This window comes from Lissotriton vulgaris, chromosome 6, assembly GCF_964263255.1.
Source record: "Lissotriton vulgaris chromosome 6, aLisVul1.2, whole genome shotgun sequence".
Classification (NCBI taxonomy): domain Eukaryota; kingdom Metazoa; phylum Chordata; class Amphibia; order Caudata; family Salamandridae; genus Lissotriton; species Lissotriton vulgaris.
The window spans coordinates 75,339,491-75,353,425 of NC_141694.1; the positions used below are offsets into that span (position 1 = coordinate 75,339,491).

Genomic DNA, 13,935 nt, shown 5'->3' on the forward strand with positions numbered 1-13,935 from the left:
CATTGTAACTCCTAATAGGGAACCTAACTAGGAGAACAGGAACCACACATATGAGAAAACTGGATAAAGACAGATAGCTCAGATAGGTGGTTACCCAAAGAATAATTACAGAAAATGGTGCATTTTTTCAATATTGTTGAGCCCATTAGGCCAACGGCTATCGAGCTCAAGAATGAATCTGGACTCCATTATTGTGTACCCGTTTAAAATGCCTAGCAACCGGGTAAGCCGGGTCACTGTGTAGTATAGCCCGCAAATGCTGTAGTATCCGGACGTGCACCTGGAGCTTAGTACTATATATATATATATATATATATATTTGAAAGACCTCGGCGTGGTACAGCAGTGAAGGAACAGTTGGGGGTGGAACGGGATTAGGCCATGGGAAGAGCGGACATGGGTAAGATTAAACAAACATTAAAACAAGCATTTACATTGCAATGGTCTCGACATTATTAAAGGTAGAGCTATTGGCATTGCTCATTAATTATTTTTTTAATTATAAATAAATGGCATTGTCATTTACATTGCCAATAGCACAATCAGGGGGGCAGAGGCAAGAAAAACTAGTGCAATCAGGGGGGCAGAGGCAAGAAAAACTAGTGCAATCAGGGGGTAGAAGGCAAGAAAACTAGCACAATCAGGGGGGCAGAGGCTAGAAAAATGGCACAATCAGGGGGGCAGAGGCTAGAAAAATGGCACAATCAGGGGAGCAGAGGCAAGAAAAATGGCACAATCAGGGGAGCAGAGGCAAGAAAAATGTCACAATGCGCATTCATACTTTTACCACGAAATGACATGGTTAAGGCATGCTTGGTTAAGACGCATTTGTTTTTTAGATTGCTTGGTAGAGGCACGAGTGGTTTAGTAACTCGTGGTTCCATCATACAACTGAGGACAACATACTGTAACTACAAGTCCCAAAATCCTTTATATCTAACATGAGTATTTTATTTGTGTGCTCAATAAGAGAAACACAGTTTTGAATAATAAAGGCTCGCAACAATGGGTGCTTCCCTAAGGGTCCATTCCACCAGGTGTACGGAGGGAGGGCATGCCGCATGCCGACAGCTGCTTAGAACTGCCTGGGCGCTATAAACCGAGGATTCAGCAAGATCTATCTTTAGGGCCACATGCAAAGTTCTATCACTTTATTTCACATCTTACCCAGTAATTATTAAAATTGCAAAGGACAATGACACTCTTATTCTAAAACTGATAAACAGGTCCAGTTACTTTTTATCTACAGCTTTACAGCGATCCTTTCATTTTCTTTTTGGAAAGGAAAGTCTATCCTAAAGGGAGGGGGCTGTGACTATGTGAGATGGAGTGAGGAAAAAAAAATCTACCATGAACTGTAGAATAATATTTAATACGAACAACAGCGAGTAGAATTGGGAAGACACATTGAGAATACAGCAACAGACAGCGGCAATTGGAAAGCATTAATACTCAGAGATGCACTGTTTTAAGCTTATCCCCTTTGCTGCTGATGACAAGCTCAGCTCGTCATCAGCCACGGGTGGCGTGTGCTGACGAGCTGAGCTCGTCATGTAACGCGGTTTTATGAAAAAAGCCGCACAGCGAAAAAAATCGCAGCAGCAGCGATGCGGTTAAGGTAATTTACAGAGGCACATCTCTGTACCAATGCTCATAGCAGTAGCAATGCCTTCATGATTCAACCACTGTGCTGTGAAGTAAAGTCTCCAGAACTAAGTTACTTCATCATGAGGTGAAAGCAAGCCAATGTATGGTAATAATGTGCCCTTAGGTGGCCAACACATTTAAATATGGAATACATCTGCTTCATTTTGACACATTTAGATATAGTTTACGTTGTTTCCAGTGAATGGCTAGATTTACAGAACTCACAGGCACTACTCTTATATGTACAAAATACCACAAGAGAAGGAAAGATGAACATTGTATGTGGTTCAACTCCAAAACTTGAACAATTGAAAGCAGGATTTTCCAAAGTTGGTCCACAAAGGTAAGAAAGTGAAAATGTGACATCCTCCGATAATGTAAATGATTCACATCTGTGTTCATTCCATGAAAATTGATTTTGTGCATATGTTGACAATCTGGTATGGCTTCAGCCTTTGTGAACCAATGTTGGAAACCCAGGATTTAGCAAAAATGCTACTCTAAGGGAACTAAGAGACCGCCGTATATATGTCATGTACCAGACAAAAATACTACTATGGTTCATGGCTGTAACCATATGTAAAAAAACCTGAAATATTTAGCACCCACATCCACTTCAGGTTTTCTGAATGCCACAGCACGGAAGAAGAACCAGACAGTAACACTTTCCTGCGGCTACTAATAGCAGCCCCCTTATAAAGAGAGCAAATGTGTTGACAGTGCACAGAATAGTAGGACAATATCAAGTACCGTAGGACACCTGTAGTAGGGTTAACCTACGGTAAAAATGACAACAGCCCTAGCCGGACGGGACTAAGAATACCCCAGAGCGACCGGAGATTACCATTGCTCTCTGAGTGCTAATGGGCCCAGAAAGTACCAGCTCTTTGGGGCCAATGGAGACCCGGCACATTCAGTGCCATCATCAGCAGATTTTAGGACCCTCGGCCGGACCTCGGAGGGGACACTGCAAGCAGCTTACCTTGGAGGCGGACCCTCCCTGCTAAGCTACGAAGGAACTGCTCACTCCAAGGGGCGGGAGAACAGCGGGACGAAAAACAGCAACGGCCGACCTAATCAACGGGAGGGGGGCGGGAACAAAGACACGGACAGCGGGAGGGGGGCGGGAAAAAGACACGGCGGGGAAAGGGAACAGCAGCGGCCGACCTAATCAATGGGAGGGGGCGGGAACAAAGACACGGATTGCGGGAGGGGGGCGGGAAAAAGACACGGCGGGGAAAGAGAACAGCAGCGGCCGACCTAATCAGCGGGAGGAGGGCGGGAACAAACACACAGACAGCGGGAGGGGGGAGGAAAAAAGACACGGCAGGGAACGAGGACAGCAGCGGCCTACCTCATCTTAAGGAGCAGGAAAATGGCGGCCGCAAAGCTCCAAGCATTTTCGGATTCGGGGCGTGTTTTGGCATTCTGAGTGACGGATGACGTCACAGGTGGAAAGAAAGCCAAAAACACGCCCCCGAATCCGAAAGAGACGGGGCTTGATTGGAGTGATGCCCCTCTCCTCCAATGGCTGGCCTCCGTTTAGGAAGTCAGCCAATGGAGGAGAGAGGCGGGTTCAAGCCCAGTCTCAAAAACATTAAATCTCCGACCAAAGACTGCACAAGCGCAAGGATTGGGATGAATGAAAAGGGAGCAACACTGAGCATGTGTTGTCCAACAGCAAAAGCTGCACATGCAGGGGAGAGCTAGAAAATACATGCATTCTCATAGCATGTTTAATAAAAAAAATAGTCATTAAATGTGGGTAGTGGAAGTATACAGCCAATCAAAAGAAAAGTAAAGAAGCCATGCTCCAGGGGAGGGACAAACAGAGGTAGAGGAAGACAAACCATTGAATAAGGAACAAGCACACTAGAGTGACAATCAAGCAAACCAATGGTAAGCAATGGATGGGCTCGGAACCCAATGTGCGTTTTTGGTTTCGCCCGCAACTGTTTCGTCTACAGATAGCAGAAAAAGGTATAGTAGACAAGGCCTAAAAATGGCTCAGTGAGTTAAACAATCCCTGCTGAAATCTTGATTTCTTGTGTGAACGACATCTCAGGAGTTGAAATCCCAGCAAGAAAACCAACTTGTAATCCTTCTAAAGGCAATTCCTTACTTATCAACTAGGTGAAGAGATCTTCCCACAAATAAAAAGAAATACAAACAAGCAGCAAAGGAATGAGAAGTCTTCTTCTTTAACAAAATGGCCCTCTTACAGTGCCTACAAACTGCAAAAAAATAAAGCATTGAAAAAAAAACAAGTGTTATTTAATCCTGTGTGAGATGTGGCCTAACACTTGTTCCAACTCATTTTAGATGCACTCAGATGTCTGCTAAAGGTGTGTGACCCACTGAGCAGTGTTGCTGTGACTGGATCCTGTATTAGTCAGATTTATACACAGACCCACCCAGCCCCCAAGGCAAGCACACTAACCCACTGACCTATTAATGCGTGGCATGAGTCTGCATGTTACACACAGACCTCTGTAGAAGATACATTTCACCCACTGGGATTGAAATCCATGGCTTACAGGTCAAATACAGATCTCTGTAGGAGGTGCTGCACCCACCGAGCTATCTTACCGGGAAAGGAGCATGTAATCCTCTGCAATATACACAGGTTCCTCGAGTTTCTGCAGAATGCATTTCCATTAGTTTAACTGTGACTTGCTTCAGCCATGGTTTTCTACTCAGTGTCTGTCTCTTACATTTTGAGCCTCTCTTTCACATCTCATCTTGGCTCCTGGGACAAGAAAGGGTCGATGAACTTGCTATGCGGAATGTTTCCATTCTTTTTACGAACTAAGAGCCCTCTTCTTCCTGACACGTGATCTCAGGCTTCGGACACGTGTGTGCTTCCTTTGTTTACCTGTGATGGGTGCCCACTTTGCAGACCCGCTGACGAAATGCTGTAAACCTGCCTCGCCTGCAAACACGGAGCCTGCTGCTTCCCAGCTTCCAGGGGAGCCCCTGGCAGGCTGTACCTCTGAAGCTGGTCATTTTTAGGTCGAGCATTCAAAGCCTCTAGTATACACTCTAGTATATACTTATATGTGTATGTACTTTGTGGGCTCTGGAGATCAGCCCTAGGACTTGTCTGCTTCCACTTAGGGACTTTTTTTTCTATTCAGCTGCTTCTATTTAACTGTATTGATAGAAAACGACCAGCAGAGGTCAGTAAAATACCAGAATTGCTTTCTGCTGAGGGACTTTCTTTTTTTAATTTTTCTGGCAACTGCCTCCATTTAACTTTCTTGATAGAAAAAGGACCAGCAGAGGTCAGTAAAATACCAGAATCACTTTAGCATTCTCTGGATTCCAGTCCATAGACATGGTCTTCCATGAGCACCTGTAGACAATAATATTTTTTCAAATCTTGTATGGTCAGTGATATGACCACCGAAGGCCCTGATTTTGTATTAAAAACAGAGCTTTGGACTACACCATTTCCCGCTGAAATGCAATATTTCTCTCATGTGTTCTTATACCTGGCATGTCATGCAGTTTTGTGCTTACTTTCCATCCATGTTAAAGAACAGCAGATGTTTCAACACCCAGGCTAATGTGCTTCATAGCTAAATACATATAAGGTCTCAAAGGCGAGACTGATTGCATTGCAAATGCTTGTTCTTTTCACACTATGGTCAGTCTGTGAGCACATTTGTTTGACCCTTAGAACTGGCAGCATGTCATGAGGGTGACTACCATTCATTTCACAATTGTGCAGCTGCATTATTGTGTTTTTGCTTTGTAATACATGTTGTAGTTGAAAAGGTGAAGCAGTAAGTTGCAGGGAATGACGGGCACTCTTGGCCCAACGATATCAGCTATGACCTCTACAGCAGGCGCCTTTACCTGCTGAGCTATCTTACAAGCAGGGCTTGTGGAAGCTGGGTTAGGCTAAAGACAGGCAAAGAGGCCACAAGGACAGACGAATGCTCAGTAATGCACAACCGATCAAGGACTACGGGCAGGGCCTTTGGAATCTTAATTCTGCACCTGTGCGTTTTCCAGATAATTACGGCCTGGTCGTCTTTGCCACATAATCCACCATCTGTAGCATTGTTTGTAAAATGTAAAGAAAAAACATGTTTCTCGTGCAAATGAGTCCAAAGTTATTAAAAAGCATGTGCTAACGAGACTAAACAGTAAATCGATGCTGCAGAGAATGGGCAATATAATGTACGTTTTCTTGCCACATCCTTTAGTCCCCCGTGTGGTATAATGCAATCCTCCATTGTTGCACTCAGTGGCCCTGACTGTGGAGATCTAAGACTGGATCTACAAGATCCCTCGTCCCACTGTGCAGAGTCAGCAGGTCAGATGCACTGGGAGTCAGAAGTGGGCGTCAGAGTTCTCTGCCCCAGGCTCAGAGTTATTTCAGAGTTCTCAACTTTCCTGAGCCACATATCTTATAAAGTCGAAGCTTTTCCCTTCGCATTCTCGGAGTTGGAGTCCTGCAAGTGTCACTCCACGTCACCAAGGACGTGTTCAACTTGGGGTGGGTTAACAACAATGTGCATTATGGGAGTTGTAGTCCTGGTTCACGGTAGTAGACCCTATTATATAAAAGCACCGGGCTGATTTGTAAAAGAAAAGCCGAGGGCTGGGGCGTCAGGGCCTCGCGGCCTTTGAAATCTTGTAACCACAAGTCCATGAATGGAAACCCAACCCTGGGCTGGCTGCGCCGAGCAGGTCATGGGACACGGGAGCACTCCTCGGATCTTGACAAGCAGCAGGCACTGCGGGTGGTTTTATTGATTCACCAGTCTTGCTGTTTCGACTCTGGGCATCTGTTCTCCGGCTGACGCTGCATGTGAGGTCTACAAACGTTGCTTATCGGCCTTTTGCCGGCCAAGCACTGAAAGAGGAACAGAAATGCCATTTGCAAAGCTAATAGGTCTGGCTTGCAAATTCAATATCGACTCAAATATTTCTTTAGGTCTGTTACTGTGAAAAAGGAACAACAAATGGTTCTCTCTGTATTCGGAGCATCTATAAAGGTCAATGATGTATTATTCAGATGTCAAATATTCCCTCGTGCATTGCAATGCAAGCCTGCAAATAGCATGAACTCAGTGAAAAGAACTCCTCTAGGCAGAGCCAACCCCATCTCCATTGGCATTCCAAAGAAATGTGAGCTGCACCATCGAGCCAGACCTAGACAAGCATTGGCAAAGCCCGGAGGTCTAACATTGGCTCGCATTGTCTGTTATGTTCCATTGCCCCATGCTGTAGTGTCAATGACACAAAAACAGACCAATGGATGAAGAGAGCAGGTCACAAGTCCCTTGTAGTTATTTACACGCTTGTTAGCCAGTTCATGTGGTCCTGGCTAACGCCAGACCTAAAACGGATCACAAAAGTCAATAGAAGAGCCAGGGCGCCTTGAGAGAGGGCTAAGAGTTATGAGAAGGGGGGGGGGGGGGGGAAGACTGCCAACTGTGGTTACGCATAGGCCCCTCCCCCGTGCTTTTCCTGAAAAGGCAGGCAGGTGATCAGGGCTCGAGTCGGGGTACCACGCGGGTGGATTGCATCCCCGCACTTATTTTACCGGGAGCTCGATAACTGGAGCAAATGGAGCCACACATTCACTCTTTGGCCTCTCTGGCGCGAGATCGGAGCTTATTCAGAAAGCTGCTCACGCGCTGGCTTCTCTGATGCAATCGCATCTAAGGGGTGAGCAAGGGGAGGCAATGAGCCTGATGGTGCAAGCCACCTTTCGTGGGGTCACTTCCTGTCGTGACGTCAGCGTCCCCCCACTTCTTTAGGTCTCGCCTGTCGATGCGCATGCGCATCGAGCAAGCGAGACTATGGGGGCTTATCCACTCTTTATCCACTGCAAGGAATCGTGGCGATTCCTTGCAGTGCCCGTGACTTTTAAGCTCAATGCGCATGCGCATTGAGCTTAAAAGCGCGTGCACGTCCGTCTTGTTTTACCCGCTCCGCCCCCTCCCCTTCCCGCCGTGTCGCATTTCTCCTCCCCCCTCCCCTCTCCTCCGTCCGTCTTGTTTGTTTAATTTAACCCGCTCCGCCCCCTCCCCTTCCCGCCGTGTCGCATTTCTCCTCCCCCCTCCCCTCTCTTCCCTCCGTCTCGTTTGTTTATTTTACCCGCTCCGCCCCCTCCCCTGCCCGCCGTGTCGCATTTTTTTTTATTCGAAGCCTAGTGTTTGAGCTGCTTCTCCTCCTCACCGGACTGGAGTCCAAGAGCACTTGCTGCTGGTCCGGGCTGGCCATCGGCCCTCTTTAAGGGGACGGAGAGGGCAAGGATGTGTTTTATAAAACCATGGCAGCCTCTACAATGACGTGTAAGGCAACCCCCTATTTACATACCCATATAATAAAAGGCAATCTATTAAACCAGCTGTGTTTGTTTAATTTAACCCGCTCCGCCCCCTCCCCTTCCCGCTGTGTCGCATTTCTCCTCCCCCCTCCCCTCTCTTTCCTCCGTCTCGTTTGTTTATTTTACCCGCTCCGCCCCCTCCCCTGCCCGCCGTGTCGCATTTTTTTTTATTCGCAGCCTAGTGTTTGAGCTGCTTCTCCTCCTCGCCGGACTGGAGTCCAAGAGCACTTGCTGCTGGTCCGGGCTGGCCATCGGCCCTCTTTAAGGGGACGGAGAGGGCAAGGATGTGTTTTATAAAACCATGGCAGCCTCTACAATGACGTGTAAGGCAACCCCCTATTTACATACCCATATAATAAAAGGCAATCTATTAAACCAGCTGCTGTGTCTGCAACGTCATTTCAATGAGTAGTAATAACATGGCACTGCCGTGTCTATTGCTGTCTGGTTTGCTGTGAGAAACAATGCACTGTGTTCTCGAATACAATAACGTCCGTGGACGAACTAAATAAAATGTACGTATGTGAGAGGTAGCATACACTTCCAGAGCCCTGCATACCCTTTTATGTTTCACGCTGTGGGCGACTCTTCCTTACGGATGTCTGTTTTTAGCGCTGTGAGGGCTTTTATTCATTTAAATTCAGGCGCAGCCTTATTTTTCCATGCTCTATTTTACGAGCCCCACAGAAAAAAATATTTGTTTTTACCCTAGAAAAGTGAAGAATGTTTTTGTATCAATATTCATTGGCTGCAACTGCTAGAATCTGTCACACGCTTGTAAACGCACCCTAAACGTAAGTTCGATTTTAAAATATTAATTTGAAGTGCACTTTACCAAGTAGACTTATAACTCGCAAAGATATGGGTAGCAAAGAACTCGCACAGTGCAGTTCGTTCAGCTGTTTTGTAACTGAACAATTCTTGCCCCCTTTTGTTTGGAAAAAAAAAGTTTAGAATACAGTTATCTCGCACCGTCTTTAACTGAGTTCTTGCATTGCCTTACTTCTGGGGCACTTTAAAATAGAATTAATGGATGACTCCCAGGGTAGAAACTATATTCATTTTGCCTTCTGGTTTGATGAGCATTCTTTGCAGAGATGGCGTACTTACTCCTGCCTAGCGCCAATGTGACATGTCTGGGAGCACTATTTCGAATTACTGATTCGATTCCCTCTGTTCCAACCCAGCCTCACCTCCTTCGGAGGGCCCAACAAGTAGGGTTGAGTTTGACATAGTAAGGGGCCTTGTAAAGCTCCAGTACGCTTTATAGAAATATAATCTTCGCAGGGCCTGATACACTTTCTCTGACTGTCGCAACTATTCACCCATTTATCTACGCCCGCTGCATACTTCCTGCAAGACAACTGGAGTTCAGTTTTCGAGTGAATGCTGGGCTCACATTGGCAGGTGATCTTCCTCACTCTCACTCATCCTCACTCACCCTCAACCCCTCACCCTCACTCACCCTCACCCTCACTCACCCTCAACCCCTCACCCTCACTCACTCACCCTCAACCCCTCACTCACCCTCACTCTCACTCACCCTCACTCTCACTCAGCCTCAACTACTCCCCCTCACCCTCACTCACCCAAAACCCCTCACCCACCCTCACTCACCCTCAACACCTCACTCACCCTCACCCTCACTCACCTTCACTCACCCTCAACACCTCACCCTCACACAGTGCAATAGTTCTCAGACCATTTCAGTTAGAGCTTTTAGAAATGTTTATGGCTTTTTTTATTTGTAATACTTTAGCATTGGCTACAGGAAACAAAAATGCTAAACATTTACAAAAAAAACCCATAAACAATTCTAAAAGCACTAACTCTAATGGTGCGAGACCTATTGCATTTCCAATGCTTGTTTTTTTTAGGACTTGTGCCCTGCAGGCGATTGATGCTAAACACACGGGAACGGCTGAGATTAGTAATAACAACAGAAGCAATAGTATAACGGACGCTTTTTATTGCGCCCAACACTGACTGAAAGACTCTTTGGCGCTTTTATAGTTGCCAGGATTGCACAATTAACTCCGGTTAAAAAAAAAACATCACAGCTAACGGCCCCCCCCCTTTTCAACCACCACCTAACGCATAATTACGAGATTTTGTTTTTTAGCAACAGTAAACACGCTGGCCTGTACTTGTACTTTCACTTTCCATTGGTGCTGTCCTTCGAGGGTAACTGCCTCGCCAGAGGACCAGCTGACGACTGTGTACCTACAATAACTGCACACATAGGTTAACATTTCGGCAGGGCTCTCTCTGGGTTTCATTCTTGTAAGGTCCATGTGTCCTTCGAGGGTAACTGCCTCGACAGAGGACCAGCTGACGACTGTGCACCTACAATAACTGCACACATATGTTAACACTTCGGCAGGGCTCTCTCTGGGTTTCATTCTTGTAAGGTCCATGTGTCCTTCGAGGGTAACTGCCTCGCCAGAGGACCAGCTGACGACTGTGTACCTACAATAACTGCACACATAGGTTAACATTTCGGCAGGGCTCTCTCTGGGTTTCATTCTTGTAAGGTCCATGTGTCCTTCGAGGGTAACTGCCTCGCCAGAGGACCAGCTGACGACTGTGTACCTACAATAACTGCACACCAGGCGCGCAACACCCATTGAACTCACCGGGCTTCAGCCCCCCACCCCCCGTCGTGTGTGTCAGCCCGGGATGAGACAGATCCCGGGCACACACAGAGCCGCACCCGAACTTTTCACGAGTCTTTAAAAGACCGTTTGAATGTTAATTAGGCCTTGCAGGTGTTTCACCCCTTCTAAGACCCCCTGAGCTCCACTCTGCCTACCGATTAAAGGCTCAGCCCCCCCCCCCGAAATTTTTTCTTAGCCGCCCCCCCCCCCCCCCCCCCCGAAATTTGGCTCTAGTTGCGCCTTTGCTGCACACATGTTAACATTTCGGCAGGGCTCACTCTGGGTTTCATTCTGGTAAAGTCCATGTGAGGTTAGTACAGAGTCCCCGGTTCTTACCCTTGCGCACATGCAGAAGGGCACCTACATAGACTGCGAAACGGAGACAATGTTCGTTCGAACTAGCACAACCATATCATGGGTAAACAACCACAGTTCGTATACTAGGTTTAAAAAGCTGCAACATCTCAGAGAAGCTAAACAGCGACCAAGAACAACCATGACATCTGACAACACAAATCTACTATATGTTTTATAGCACCTGAACGGGACATGGCATTATATTTAACAAATAAAATGCATCGAAAGTCTTAATCCCAGCGTCCAGGACTGAACAGTGTGTGATCTTGGGCAGACCCCCTTATGTCTCGCGGTTCTGGAGCATTTAGAAAGCAGTTGAGTGGCATTATCGCCTCCCAGTTCAAGGACTGCGTGACCCCCACCTTCTGAGGAGCCGGCGATCCGGCTAAACCCGCCTTGGCCGAGATGTGCTAATCCCCTTGGGCGCTGGACGCCTGAAGTGTTGGGGGGAGGGTACATACTCTCATGAGGGCCAGATAAAGACTTGCCCGGGCGGCTCCCTCAGCCAACCCCCCTCCACCCGCGGAGAGACATGCCATTCATTCACCTGTTACTTTCCAGGACACCGCCGCGCTTCTAGTCATCGCCAGGGTTGTGGGCGCTTTATAAATTACATAATGTAGAACTGACAAGGGGAATATGATGCCGCAACCTAGGGACGAAAACGTGGTCAGCTGCCACCCAAGCCAGGGGTGTGAAGCAGCACTCCGAGCCTGGGACATGCGGGTCCCGCCAAATGACAAGCAGGACAGCGCCAAGAAGCCGGACAATTGTCAGGCGTTGAGCTTCACAGTGACTACTGAGAACAGCAGCGACACTGGGATATGTCCTGGTCTCGAAGCCTTGGCTGGCACCATGCCACAGCCCCTTGGCTGGCACCATGCCACAGCCCCTTGGCAAAGAGTGAGGGCCGGAGCCTAAAAACCCGCAGTGGGGGCGGTGCTGCGGAACCATGACTGCCCCATTGTGCGGACCATCTGCCCGAGCATGGCGGGCGCTGGCACCGCATGGCACGGTGCCAGGGCAGCACAGTGCTCGCTAATGGTAGAGCTGCATTTTTTACAGCGCCCAGTGGCAGACTGCGGCACGCCCAGCGCGTATGCAGCGGGCACTGCACCTGTCGGGAAGATTGGGGTGCCAACTACCGGTCTGGGGGGCGATGCAGGGACTGCCCATCACTGTGACAATCCTTTATATAGCGCCACCGCACACACCTTCTCTCGGCGCTTTAAATAGTGGGAGTGGTTGCCTGAATGCCGGCACAGACCCCGGGAAGGCTTCCCTCGCCCTGTACCCCCCAAAACCAACCCTTTAACTGGAGACACAAACTGACAACACTAGAGAGAGACAGACAGACAGACACAGGAGCTGCAAAAGAAAGACTGACTGACAAACGAGAGAGATGCTGACACACAGCGAACGACTGACTAGCAAAAACACAAACTGGCCCCAGAGGCAAGTATGCACAGTATGACACACAGGAGGCAAGAGAGACAGACACATCGGACAGACAGACATACAGAGGCTGATGAGCAATACAAGCAGACTGCATTAGACAGATACAGAGTGACACGAAAGGGTCAGGCTGACACAGCCAGAGAGACAGGGGCTGATGTGCACACAAACTGACAGGCCAACAACACTGCACAAGACAGAAAAACACACAAGTGACATGGGCTGACAACACAGCAGAGAGACGAACTAACAAACCAAAGCAGACAGACTGGTGATACAGGAGAGGCAATCTACGAAGAGATACAAAGACAACACAGACTGACAGAGCAGTCACCTACTGGCAACTCCGCAGAGAGACAGCCTGACGCACCTGACACCCGCAGAAGGGCACAACAGGCCGATAACAGAACAGACTGACAACACAGAAAGGAAAGGCACACACTAGGGACAAAGGCCGACAGAGGCACCTTCACAGACTGACCACACGGGAGAGACACTGACAGCAAAACACAGAATGAACACAACACACACACACCGAAATGATAGACAGGAACAGACTGGCAGCACACACATGGACTGACAACACTGCTGCCTCCTACCTCACAATCCAAGTACCCCAGTGCCGCGGTGCGGACTTATAAATCCAAAGCAACAACGCATAACAATGGCCCCGACTGCCAACACGCCCTGGGCACTGACTGGGGCTCCCAGTGGGCCATGGTTCACCAGGTGCCATGCTTAGAGGAGCTGCTGAGCCTAGGGAGGGAGGAAACATGGCACACACATGACACACGGCTGTACTCACCCACTCCGGAGGAAGGCGCGGCCGGCCTGCGGGGCTCCTGGCGCCAAGGCCCACCCTGCCCCTGTCAGCAGGGCTCCTGCGGGGCGTCGGTAGCCCGCCTGGCTCCTGCGGTGCTGCAGGGCATCCACCCGGCTCCTGCAGGGATGAGGCGGCCCACCCAAATCCTGCGGTGACGCTGGGCACCCACCCGGCTCCTGCGGCAGAAGCAGCGTCGGAGAGCCACCCGGCCCGTGCAGTGCTGCTGTACACCTCCGGCCCCCAGATCCAACGAGGGGTCCCCCCAACTCCTGCAGCGACGGCAGACGCCCACTCGGCCCGGGCAACGATGCTGACCCCCACGGGGTGTGCTAGGGGCGGCCTGAAGACGACCTCGCTTCCCTCCTTCAAACCGGCTCTTCCAGCCTGGAAGAAGCCGAGGGCGGAGCTGGTGATGCAGGAGGAGGGCAGGGGGAGGAGGGAGCAGTGGGACGCTGCTGCTGCTGCTAGGGAGAATTCAGCAGGCAGCCCCCGCCCTCCCCGTGTTTACATCTGGAGACGCCGGTGTCTGCGCAGCCGGGGCCGGGCTGCCCCAGGGCATTGCTCTACATTGTTGCCGGTGTCAGAGAATATTATATATATATATTCCCCTTTATAAGCCTTTTTAATCTGTATCGCAAGGCTGAATA

At 48.9% G+C, this 13,935-nt stretch overlaps 1 protein-coding gene across 3 annotated transcripts in view; it reads right to left on the reverse strand.

Moving 5' to 3' along the window:
• Positions 1 to 13,702, reverse strand: part of TMEM63B (transmembrane protein 63B) — a 383,550-nt gene extending 369,848 nt beyond the window's left edge. The window contains exon 1 of one of the 3 annotated variants that reach the window (XM_086925945.1): positions 13,271 to 13,702. The gene's annotated coding sequence lies outside the window, so the exon portion shown is untranslated. The remainder of the gene's footprint in view (positions 1 to 13,270) is intronic. The other 2 variants (XM_086925947.1, XM_086925946.1) reach the window with 2 other exon arrangements.
• Between the last annotated feature and the right edge of the window lie 233 nt (positions 13,703 to 13,935).